General features: G+C 44.4%; 2 protein-coding genes across 3 annotated transcripts in view; both read left to right on the top strand.

The window, feature by feature from the left end:
* The window catches only part of LOC139276125 (NXPE family member 3-like), a 742,865-nt gene that overhangs the window by 531,006 nt on the left and 198,779 nt on the right, over positions 1–13,080 (top strand). The window lies entirely within an intron of this gene.
* The window catches only part of LOC139276124 (zinc finger protein 850-like), a 226,213-nt gene that overhangs the window by 91,370 nt on the left and 121,763 nt on the right, over positions 1–13,080 (top strand). The window lies entirely within an intron of this gene.

Genomic DNA, 13,080 nt, shown 5'->3' with positions numbered 1-13,080 from the left:
ATGAGTTCATGGCTGAACATGAAACTTCAGTACCCCCTTCCTGCTTGATCCCCCGAGTAGTAAGGACTTCATCCAACTCCCTTTTGAATATATTTAGTGAATTGGCCTCAACTACTTTCTGTGGTAGAGAATTCCACAGGTTCACCACTCTCTGGATGAAGAAGTTTCTCCTCATCTCGGTCCTAAATGGCTTACCCCTTATCCTTAGACTGTGACCCCTGGTTCTGGACTTCCCCAACATTGAGACCATTCTTCCTGCATCTAACCTGTCTTAACCCGTCAGAATTTTAAACGTTTCTATGAGGTCCCCTCTCATTCTTCTGAACTCCAGTGAATACAAGCCCAGTTGATCCAGTCTTTCTTGATAGGTCAGTCCCACCATCCCGGGAATCAGTCTGGTGAATCTTCGCTGCACTCCCTCAATAGCAAGAATGTCCTTCCACAAGTTAGGAGACCAAAACTGCACACAATACTCCAGGTGTGGCCTCACCAAGGCCCTGTACAACTGTAGCAACACCTCCCTGCCCCTGTACTCAAATCCCCTCGCTATGAAGGCCAACATCCCATTTGCTTTCTTAACCGCCTGCTGTACCTGCATGCCAACCTTCAATGACTGATGTACCATGACACCCAGGTCTCGTTGCACCTCCCCTTTTCCTAATCTGTCACCATTCAGATAATAGTCTGCCTCTCTGTTTTTACCACCAAAGTGGATAACCTCACATTTATCCACATTATACTTCATCTGCCATGCATTTGCCCACTCATCTAACCTATCCAAGTCACTCTGCAGCCTCCAAGCATCCTCCTCGCAGCTCACACTGCCACCCAACTTAGTGTCATCCGCAAATTTGGAGATACTACATTTAATCCCCTCGTCTAAATCATTAATGTACAATGTAAACAGCTGGGGCCCCAGCACAGAACCTTGCGGTACCCCACTAGTCACTGCCTGCCATTCTGAAAAGTACCCATTTACTCCTACTCTTTGCTTCCTGTCTGACAACCAGTTCTCAATCAACGTCAGCACACTACTCCCAATCCCATGTGCTTTAACTTTGCACATTAATCTCTTGTGTGGGACCTTGTTGAAAGCCTTCTGAAAGTCCAAATATACCACATCAACTGGTTCTCCTTTGTCCACTTTACTGGAAACATCCTCAAAAAATTCCAGAAGATTTGTCAAGCATGATTTCCCTTTCACAAATCCATGCTGACTTGGACCTATCATGTCACCATTTTCCAAATGCACTGCTATGACATCCTTAATAATTGATTCCATCATTTTACCCACTACTGAGGTCAGGCTGACCGGTCTATAATTCCCTGTTTTCTCTCTCCCTCCTTTTTTAAAAAGTGGGGTTACATTGGCTACCCTCCACTCGATAGGAACTGATCCAGAGTCAATGGAATGTTGGAAAATGACTGTCAATGCATCCGCTATTTCCAAGGCCACCTCCTTAAGTACTCTGGGATGCAGTGCATCAGGCCCTGGGGATTTATCAGCCTTCAATCCCATCAATTTCCCCAACACAATTTCCCGACTAATAAAGATTTCCCTCAGTTCCTCCTCCTTACTAGACCCTCTGACCCCTTTTATATCTGGAAGGTTGTTTGTGTCCTCCTTAGTGAATACTGAACCAAAGTACTTGTTCAATTGGTCTGCCATTTCTTTGTTCCCCGTTATGACTTCCCCTGATTCTGACTGCAGGGGACCTACGTTTGTCTTTACTAATCTTTTTCTCTTTACATACCCATAGAAACTTTTGCAATCCGCCTTAATGTTCCCTGCAAGCTTCTTCTTGTACTCCATTTTCCCTGCCCTAATCAAACCCTTTGTCCTCCTCTGCTGAGTTCTAAATTTCTCCCAGTCCCCGGGTTCGCTGATATTTCTGGACAATTTGTATGCCACTTCCTTGGCTTTAATACTATCCCTGATTTCCCTTGATAGCCACGGTTGAGCCACCTTCCCTTTTTTATTTTTACGCCAGACAGGAATGTGCAATTGTTGTAGTTCATCCATGCGGTCTCTAAATGTCTGCCATTGCCCATCCACAGTCAACCCCTTAAGTATCATTCGCCAATCTATCCTAGCCAATTCACGCCTCATACCTTCAAAGTTACCCTTCTTTAAGTTCTGGACCATGGTCTTTGAATTAACTGTTTCATTCTCCATCCTAATGCAGAATTCCACCATATTATGGTCACTCTTCCCCAAGGGGCCTCGCACAATGAGATTGTTAATTAATCCTCTCTCATTACACAACACCCAGTCTAAGATGGCCTCCCCCCTAGTTGGTTCCTCGACATATTGGTCTAGAAAACCATCCCTCACAATTGTGTGAGACGTAAACCGTAAGGTCGGCACTAAGCAGCGCCTTTGGGAGAGACGGTGAGAAATCCGTGGTGTGAAGAGTGAGAATAAAATATCTGTGTCAGGACTTCACCCATGAAGACCCGGTTGGAAACAGAGACTGACATCGCTCACTTTGTTCCTGCACCAAGATGGCCACGCATGCGCTGTGCTACCCACCGAATCAAGATGGCGGAGCGCTGAATGTGCCTTCCTGCATCAAGATGGCCGCTGCTAGCCTGGGCCTGTGACCGGGGGAAAGCCTCGAAGTTGTAACCGCCGATATTCCGGTTATCATTCGGGGCTTGCGGCGGGCAGCAGTTGTTTATGAAGCATCCCCGGCTACCCGCTGGTCCATTACTGCCCTCCGCTCCGCTGAAAATGAACCCTTTTGCGGAATTCATATTTCGTGCGTGTGACTTCCGCCATTACACGCACGACCTCCGCCATTACACGCACCACGCATGCTCCAAACCCAACCAGGATGCGCGCCTGCGCACTGAACTCCTCTAGTCTGGGTGCGGCACATTCTCTCCCGTCTGGCATGCTGGGTAAATACCCTGCCATTGAAGGGCATGAGTGAATAGTACAGTATTTCCTGGCATTGCATTGGGCAGTGAACCATGTTCATTCTGGCAGTTATTGTTTGTTTATGATGATCTTAATAATCCCTATACACGAGCTGGAGATTGATGTTGTGTATAAATATTGAATAAATCAGCTTGCTTCAAACATTTGATTTCTCCATAATAAGAGGAGACCAATTAATGTTCTGTTACTGACTGTTCCAATTTGGGCCTTTTCTTACTCTAGATTACTTCACTTCTCACTCAGTTCATCATTTAACACTTCAAATCCCAAGGTTTTTCTGTTTGAGTGTTCTTGTGGGTGTCATAGACTGAACATGGTGTGTCTCACTTTACACTCATCTGACATTCCTTTCAACCAACCATTGAAAGAACTATCTTGCTTAAGACCTAAAATCTATTATTTTGTATATTGTTTAACGCTTTTTGAATGTGATTACTGCATGTAATAGTCTTTGAAATGTCTGAACTTTGTAATTGTCTTTGCTGATTTTGATAGTTTTGTTGATATAATTACTTGTTACTAACATACCTTGCAGTATTTCTTGCATCAAGATAATTGTTTAAATACTTCCATTATCAGGTCTTTAGATCCTCCACTGATCCCTGTCAACAATCCTTGGTTAGGGGCTGGCGTTAGTGTTAGTGGTTGCAGTTATTTGTTAGAAATGGGCTTAGTGGTTGGGATAGTCAATAGGATATTAGGCAGCTGGGCATCCCTGGCCCAAGATCACCATAAGTGGAGGAAGAGCATCGAGGAGGGCGCTGAACACCTTGAGTCTTGTCGCCGAGCATGCAGAAAACAAGCACAGGCAATGGAAGGAGCATGTGGCAAACCATCCCACCCACCCTTTCCTTCAACGACTGTCTGTCTCACCTGTGACAGCAACTGCAATTGCCAGATCAGACTGTACAGTCACCTGAGAACTCACTTTTAGAGTGTAAGTAAGTCTTCCTCGATTTCAAGGGATTGTATATGATGAGATGATGGAGGCTTAGGAGATAGTGATTAACTTAGAAAGCATTATTGACAATATAAGTGTCAGTGGACGTGCCATTTTCCATTTCATGCTTTTAACCTCATGCAGACGAGTCATAAAACAGCCTCATAAACTGTTCATTCAAGGAACCTTCATTCCTGCAAGCCTCATTTCCTCCCTTCTTACGCATCTCGACAAATCTCACCGAACATTTAATTAGGGACATTAGATTTTGGGATTTTGGAACAAGAACAGATGGATACATTTGTTGTGCTGGTTACAGCTGATTATCAGCCTGTCTGAAAAGTGCTTCTGACAATAACTTCTCACCAAATTGGCAGAAAAAATAGAAAAGCAAATTATAATTTAAATGGAGAAAAATTGCAAAGTGCTGCAGTACAGAGGAATCTGGGGGTCCTTGTGCATGAAACACAAAACGTTAGTATGCAGATACAGCAAGTGATCAGGAAGGCAAATGGAATGTTGGCCTTTATTGCAAGGGGGTTAGAATATAAACGCAGAGAAGTCCTGTTACAAATGTACAGGGTATTGGTGAGGCCAAACCTAGAGTACTGTGTACAGTTTTGGTCTTGTATTTAAGGAGGGAATACACTTGCATTGGAGGCAGTTCAGACAAAGTTCACTAGGTTGATTCCAGAGATGAGGGGGTTGACTTATGAAGATAGGTTGAGTAGGTTGAGCCGATACTCATTGGAGTTCAGAAGAATGAGAGGTGATCTTATTGAGACATAGAGGATAATGAGGGGGTTCGACAATATGGATAGAGAGAGGATATTTCCACTCATCGGGGAAACTAAAACTAGGGGGCATAGTCTCAGAATAAGGGGCCGCCCATTTAAAACTGAGATGAGGAGGAATTTCTTCTATCAGAGGGTTGTAAATCTGTGGTATTCTCTGCCCAGAGAGCTGTGGAGCCTAGGTCATTGAATATATTTAAGGTGGAGATAGACAGATTTTTGAGTGAAGGGAATAAAGGGTTATGGAGAGCGGGCAGGGAAGTGGAGCTGAGTCCATGATCAGATCAGCCATGATCTTATTGAATAGCAGAGTAGGCTCGAGGGGCCAGGTGGCCGATTCCTGCTCCTATTTATTATGTTCTTGTACCAGGCCCCATCAGTCGCCATGTGATTCCACTGCCATATCTTCATCCATTACTCAATTTTTGCCCTCACTCGAGCTGGTTTCACCACCATGAGCATTACCCACACTGAGGCTCTCTAATTCCTGAGTAGAGCATAGATGCTGGCATGGACTGGTTATTTCAAATGGCCCGATTCCGTGCCATATATCCTATGTAAATTTGTAGTTTCAGTGGATTTGGTGCTTCCATGTAAGTGGTCCAATGATTTACTGTCACAGTATAAGTGGTCCCTGGATTTGGTGTCACAATGTAAGTGGTCCCTGGATTTGGTGTCACAATGTAAGTGGTCCCTGGATTTGGTGTCACAATGTAAGTGGTCCCTGGATTTGGTGTCAAAAGCACCTCATCACTGGGATTGAGGGCAAATGCGCAGCTCAGCAATGCAGTCAGTACAGAATGAGCCCACTCAAATCTATTCCCAATTAACACACCCCACATTAATTCACCAGTAACAGCCCAGTGCCCGTAAGTAACTGTAGCCCCGCATCTAACTTCATTGAAACAATTCTAAACATTTTAAAGGGAAAATAAACCCCATCACAGCTCAACAAAGGTGATTAATGGGCAGTAAGTCCCCATCACTCAATACATCCTTCACCCCTACTCACCAACTCCCTCTACATACACCTTCACCCCTACTCTCCAACTTCCTCTCTACATACACCTCCTTCACCCCTCCTCTCCAACTCCCTCTCTACATACACCTCCTTCACTCCTACTCTCCAATTCATAAGAACATAAGAATTAGGAACAGGAGTAGACCATCGAGCCCGCTCCGCCATTCAACAAGATCATGGCTGATCTGGCCGTGGACTCAGCTCCACTTACCCGCCCGCTCCCCAAAACCCTTAATTCCCTTATTGGTTAAAAATCTATCACTGACTTGAATAGATTCAATGAGCTAGCCTCAACTGCTTCCTTGGGCAGAGAATTCCACAGATTCACAACCCTCTGGGAGAAGAAATTCCTTCTCAACTCGGTTTTAAACTGGCTCCCCCGTATTTTGAGGCTGTGCCCCCTAGTTCTAGTCTCCCCAACCAGTGGAAACAACCTCTCTGCCTCTATCTTGTCTATCCCTTTCATTATTCTAAATGTTCCTATAAGATCACCCCTCATCCCTCTGAACTCCAACGAGTAAAGACCCAGTCTACTCAATCTATCATCATAAGGTAACCCCCTCATCAGCCCAGTGAATCGTCTCTGTACCCCCTCCAAAGCTAGTATATCCTTCCTTAAGTAAGGTGACCAAAACTGCACGCAGTGCTCCAGGTGCGGCCTCACCAACACCCTGTACGGTTGCTTTTGTACTCCATCCCTCTCGCAATGAAGGCCAACATTCCATTCGTCTTCCTGATTACCTGTTGCACCTACAAACTAACTTTTTGGGATTCATGCACAAGGACCCTCAGGTCCCTTTGCACTCAGCATGTTGTAATTTCTCCCCATTCAAATAATATTCCCTTTTACTGTTTTTTTTCCCCCAAGGTGGAGGAGCTCACATTTTCCGACATTGTATTCCATCTGCCAGACCTTAGCCCATTCGCTTAACCTATCTCAATCGCGTTGCAGCCTCTCTGTGTCCTCTACACAACCCGCTTTCCCACTAATCTTTGTGTCATCTGCAAATTTTGTTACACTACACTCTGTCCCCTCTTCCAGGTCATCTATGCATATTGTAAACAGTTGTGGTCCCAACACCGATCCCTGTGGCACACCACTAACCACCGATTTCCAACCCGAAAAGGACCCATTTATCCCGACTCTCTGCTTTCTGTTAGCCAGCCAATTCTCTATCCATGCTAATACATTTTCACTGACTCCGCGTACCTTTATCTTCTGCAGTAACCTTTTGTGTAGCACCTTATCGAATGCCTTTTGAAAATTGAAATACACCACATCCATTGGTACACCTCTATCCACCATGCTCGTTATATCCTCAAAGAATTCCAGTAAATTAGTTAAACATGATTTCCCCTTCATGAATCCATGCTGCGTCTACTTGATTGCACTATTCCTATCTAGATGTCCCGCTATTTCTTCCTTAATGATAGTTTCAAGCATTTTCCCCACTACACATGTTAAACTAACTGGCCTACAGTTACCTGCCTTTTGTCTGCCCCCTTTTTTAAACAGAGGCGTTACATTAGCTGCTTTCCAATCCGCTGGTACCTCCCCAGAGTCCAGAGAATTTTGGTAGATTATAACGAATGCATCTGCTATAACTTCCGCCATCTCTTTTAATACCCTGGGATGCATTTCATCAGGACCAGGGGACTTGTCTACCTTGAGTCCCATTAGCCTGTCCAGCACTACTCCCCTAGTGATAGTGATTGTCTCAAGGTCCTCCCTTCCCACATTCCTGTGACCAGCAATTTCTGGCATGGTTTCTGTATCTTCCACTGTGAAGACCGAAGCAAAATAATTGTTTAAGGTCTCAGCCATTTTCCCATTTCCCATTATTAAATCCCCCTTCTCATCTTCGAAGGAACCAACATTTACTTTAGTCACTCTTTTCCGTTTTATCTATCGGTAAAAGCTTTTACTATCCGTTTTTATGTTTTGCGCAAGTTTACCTTCGTAATCTATCTTCCCTTTCTTTATTGCTTTCTTAGTCATTCTTTGCTGTCGTTTAAAATTTTCCCAATCTTCTAGTTTCCCACTAACCTTGGCCACCTTATACGCATTGGTTTTTAATTTGATACTCTCCTTTATTTCCTTGGTTATCCACGGCTGGTTATCCCTTCTCTTACTGCCCTTCTTTTTCACTGGAATATATTTTTGTTGCGCACTATGAAAGAGCTCCTTAAAAGTCCTCCACTGTTCCTCAATTGTGCCACCGTTTAGTCCGTGTTTCCAGTCTACTTTAGCCAACTCTGCCCTCATCCCACTGTAGTCCCCTTTGTTTAAGCATAGTACGCTTGTTTGAGACACTACTTCCTCACCCTCAATCTATATTACAAATTCAACCATACTGTGATCACTCATTCCGAGAGGATTTTACTCGGAGATCGTTTATTATTTCTGTCTCATTACACAGGACCAGGTCTAAGATAGCTTGCTCCCTTGTAGGTTCTGTAACATATTGTTCTAAGAAACAATCCTGTATGCATTCTATGAATTCCTCCTCCAGGCTACCCCGTGCGATTTGATTTGACCAATCGATATGTAAAATCCCCCATGACTACTGCCGTTCCTTTTTCACATGCCTCCATTATTCCCTTGATTATTGCCCACCCCACCGTGAAGTTATTATTTGGGGGGCCAATAAACTATGCCCACCAGTGACTTTTTCCCCTTACTATCTCTAATCTCCTCCCACAATGATTCAACATTTTGTTCATTAGAGCCAATATCGTCTCTCACAACTGCCCTGATATCATCCTTTATTAACAGAGCTACCCCACCTCCTTTCCCCTTCTTGTCTTTCTTTCCGAATTGTCAGATACCCCTGTATGTTTAATTCCCAGTCTTGGAATGTGGGAAGGGAGGACCTTGAGATAATCATTGTCACTAGTGGGGTAGTGCTGGACAGGCTAATGGGACTCAAGGTAGAAAAGTCCCCTGGTCCTGATGAAATGCATCCCAGGGTATTAAAAGAGATGGCGGAAGTTATAGCAGATGCATTCGTTATAATCTACCAAAATTTTCTGGACTCTGGGGAGGTACCAGCGGATTGGAAAGCAGCTAATGTAATGCCTCTGTTTAAAAAAGGGGGCAGACAAAAGGTAGATAACTATAGGCCGGTTAGTTTAGTGGGGAAAATGCTTGAAACTATTAAGGAAGAAATAGCGGGACATCTAGATAGGAATAGTGCAATCAAGTAGACGCAGCATGGATTCATGAAGGGGAAAATCATGTTTAACTAATTTACTGGAATTCTTTGAGGATATAACGAGCATGGTGGATAGAGGTGTACCGATGGATGTGGTGTATTTCAATTTTCAAAAGGCATTCGATAAGGTGCTACACAAAAGGTTACTGCAGAAGATAAAGGTACGCGGAGTCAGTGAAAATGTATTAGCATGGATAGAGAATTGGCTGGCTAACAGAAAGCAGAGAGTCGGGATAAATGGGTCCTTTTCGGGTTGGAAATCGGAGGTTAGTGGTGTGCCACAGGGATTGGTGCTGGGACCACAACTGTTTACAATATGCATAGATGACCTGGAAGAGGGGACAGAGTGTAGTGTAACAAAATTTGCAGATGACACAAAGATTAGTGGGAAAGCGGGTTGTGTAGAGGACACAGAGAGGCTGCAAAGAGATTTAGATAGGTTAAGCGAATGGGCTGAGGTTTGGCAGATGGAATACAATGTCAGAAAGTGTGAGGTCATCCACCTTGGGGAAAAAAAAACAGTAAAAGGGAATATTATTTGAATGGGGAGAAATTACAACATGCTGCGGTGCAGAGGGACCTGGGGGTCCTTGTGCATGAATCCCAAAAAGTTAGTTTGTAGGTGCAACAGGTAATCAGGAAGGCGAATGGAATGTTGGCCTTCATTGCGAGAGGGATGGAGTACAAAAGCAGGGAGATCCTTCTGCAGCTGTACAGGGTGTTGGGTGAGGCCGCACCTGGAGTACTGCGTGCAGTTTTGGTCACCTTACTTAAGGAAGTATATACTAGCTTTGGAGGGGGTACAGAGATGATTCACTAGGCTGATTCCGGAGATGAGGGGGTTACCTTATGATGATAGATTGAGTAGACTGGGTCTTTACTCGTTGGAGTTCAGAAGGATGAGGGGTGATCTTATAGAAACATTTAGAATAATGAAAGGGATCGACAGGATAGAGGCAGAGAGGTTGTTTCCACTGGTCGGGGAGACTAGAACTAGGGGGCACAGCCTCAAAATACGGGGGAGCCAATTTACAACTGAGTTGAGAAGGAGTTTCTTCTCCCAGAGGGTTGTGAATCTGTGGAATTCTCTGCCCAAGGAAGCAGTTGAGGCTAGCTCATTGAATCTATTCAAGTCAGTGATAGATTTTTAACCAATAAGGGAATTAAGGGTTCTGGGAAGCGGGCGGGTAAGTGGAGCTGAGTCCACGGCCAGATCAGCCATGATCTTGTTGAATGGCGGAGCAGGCTCGAGGGGCTAGATGGCCTACTCCTGTTTCTAATTCTTATGTTCTTATATTCTGTATTGTGCAGTGATTGTAAAGCTGTCTATTTCAGTGACTTGAGCCTTTCTAAAATGTCTCACTCTGTTTGATGGTCCATTTAACATGCTTGTATAATTTGGAAAGACTTCAGAATTGTGCAGTGTCATGAAGGTTTCGTTTAAAGGTGGAGTAAAACTTGTCTCAAAATATTCTGTTCTAACCCTCCCCCAACGCCCCAAATTTTAGAACACTGCAGTACTGACTGGGAAGGTCCCAAGTTTGATCCTTGATCTGGGCCGTGAGCTAATCTCAGCCAAGGCAGCAGTTCAGCGGTTATAATTGTCCTCAGTATCACTGGGCTAAATACAAGTAAAAATCAGCCAGTGCCCCTGCTCTTCGTACCGATCCAGTGACCTCAACTGGGAAGTGTCTGGATATCATTTGAGGGCAGGGTTTGAGGCTGTGATGCCCACCACAGTGGAAATCTGCTGACACTCACTGATTCGACTGATGGTAAGTTACTAGACGTTAACTCATAAGTGGTCCCTCAAAACGAGGATGACTTGCTTCCACGCCCCAAAAAAAAGCAGTTCACAGGTGTTTCGAAAGAAGAACCCGAACTACATCCTCAAGGGTGGAAGAGTCCTGTGCGTGGATTTTTTTAACGTGTGGTGGCCGTTGCACACCAACCACCACATGGGCTTGACAGAGCTAGGTCTTGGTCCAGTGGCAAGGATTACTCAAGACAAGCGGAGACCTGCTCTGCTGCACGGACCCAGTCCGTACCCATATCGCAGTGTGGGCTGGCCCGTGCTGTCCCTGGGCCCCTGGCCCCAAACTCATGCCTCCCCTGGGCTCCGATCACATCCCTCCAGTCTCTCGCCGCTCCTTCGCCCCGATCTCGTCGCTCTTGCTGCACCTGCCCACGCGCCAATCACCATCCTGGACCTTGCTGACGTCACTCTTCACTGCTGTTGTCCTCCTGTACCAGCTCGTGCTGTACCTTGTAGTGGCATGCCTCCATACTGCTCCCTGGGCCGTCACTCACCGCTCCTTTTATGGCCCCGACCTGCCGCTGATGGTCTCCCGCAGTTCGGGGCCTCCACGCTGCGTAGATGAAAACGTGGAAAGAAATCGCATTAAAACATGCATTAGGCTGGCTAATTTCTGACTCTCTGACTCCTAGTTCTAAACTCTCCAACCAGGGAAAAAACAGCCTCAGCATCTACCCAGACAGCCCCTCTCAATCTCAGACATAAGGATACACGAGTTCAGTTCTCTTTTAAAATACAAGTTCTGTTTCCTGCGGGTAAGAGAGTTCATGATAAATTAAGGGTCAAATAAGGGTCTGTTATGAGCGATATTGCAGCAACTGTTTTAAAGATGAAAGCACTGGCACAAAAACCGATGGGACCAAACAGGGCAGTTTTATGGACTGGGAAAATATGTTAAAGGGTAAGACTGTAGAAATGCAGTGGCAAATATTTAACGAGATATTTCATAATCACAGCAAAGATTTATTCAAGGGAGAGATAAAGATGCTAAGAGAAGGATGAACCATCCCTGGCTAACTAAGGAAGTAAAGAATGGTATCAAATTGAAAAAAAAGGCATACAATGTTGTGAAGGACAGTGGATTGGGAAATTTCTATAAACCAGCAAAGGACGACTTAAAAAAAATGATAAAGACAGAGAAGATAGCATATGAAATATAAAGACAGTAAGAGCTTCTACAGGTATATAAAAAGGAAACGAGTAGCTAAAGTAAACGTTGGTCCCTTAGAGGGGGAGATTGGAGAATTAATGGGAAACATGGAAATGGCAGAGATTTTGAACAAATATTTTGTATCAGTCTTTACGGTAGAGGACACTAAAAACATCCCAACAGTTGATAATCAAGGGGCTATTTGGGAGGAGGGGTGGGGGAAGTAGACTTAAAACAGATCACTATCACTAGAGATAAGGTACGAAGCAAACTAATGGGACAAAAGGTGGACAGGTCCCCTGGACCTGATGGCATGCATCCTAGGTCTTAAAAGAAATGGCTGCAGAGATAGTGACAGCATTGGTTGTAATCTAGCAAAATTCCCCGAATTCTGGACAGGTCCCAACGGACTGGAAAACTGCAAATGTAACACCCCTATTCAAGAAAGGAAGGAGTCAGAAGGCAGGAAACTATAGACCAGTCATCTGTCATTGGGAAAATACTGGAGTCCATCATTATGTTGTAGTCGTAGCAGGACATTTAGAAAATCATATTTCAGTCAAGCAGAGTCAGCATGGTTTTATAAAAGGGAAATCATGTTTGACAAATTTGCAGGAGTTGTTTGAGGATGTAACAAGCAGAGTGAATAAAGGAGAACCAGTTGATGTCATATATTTGGATTTCCAGAAAGCATTCGATAAAATGCCACATAAAAGGTTACTATACAAGATAAAAGTTCATGGGGTTGGAGGTAATATATCAGCATGGATAGAGGGGATTGGCTAACTAACAGAAAATAGAGAGTCGGGATCAATGGATCATTTTCAGATTGGCAAACTGTAACTAGTGGGGTGCTGAAGGGATCAGTGCTGGGGCCTCAACTATTTCATTTTATATTAATGACTTGGATGAAGGGACCGAGTGTAATGCAGCCAAATTTGCTGATGATACAAAGGTAGGTGGGAAAGCAAGTTGTGTGGAGGATGCAAAGAATCTACAAAGGGATATAGATAGGCTCAGTGAGTGGGCAAAAATCTGGCAGATGGACTGTAATGTGGTAAAATGTCAGGTTACCCCTTTTGGTTGGAAAAAAAAAGGAAATTATTATTTAAATGGGACAATTACAAAATGCGGCAGTAGAGGGATCTGGGGGATCTTGGTGCATGAAACTCAAAACGTTGGCATGCAGGTACAGCAAGT

This window comes from Pristiophorus japonicus, chromosome 11, assembly GCF_044704955.1.
Source record: "Pristiophorus japonicus isolate sPriJap1 chromosome 11, sPriJap1.hap1, whole genome shotgun sequence".
NCBI classification, from domain to species: domain Eukaryota; kingdom Metazoa; phylum Chordata; class Chondrichthyes; family Pristiophoridae; genus Pristiophorus; species Pristiophorus japonicus.
This window is presented reverse-complemented; position numbering and strand designations above follow the sequence as displayed.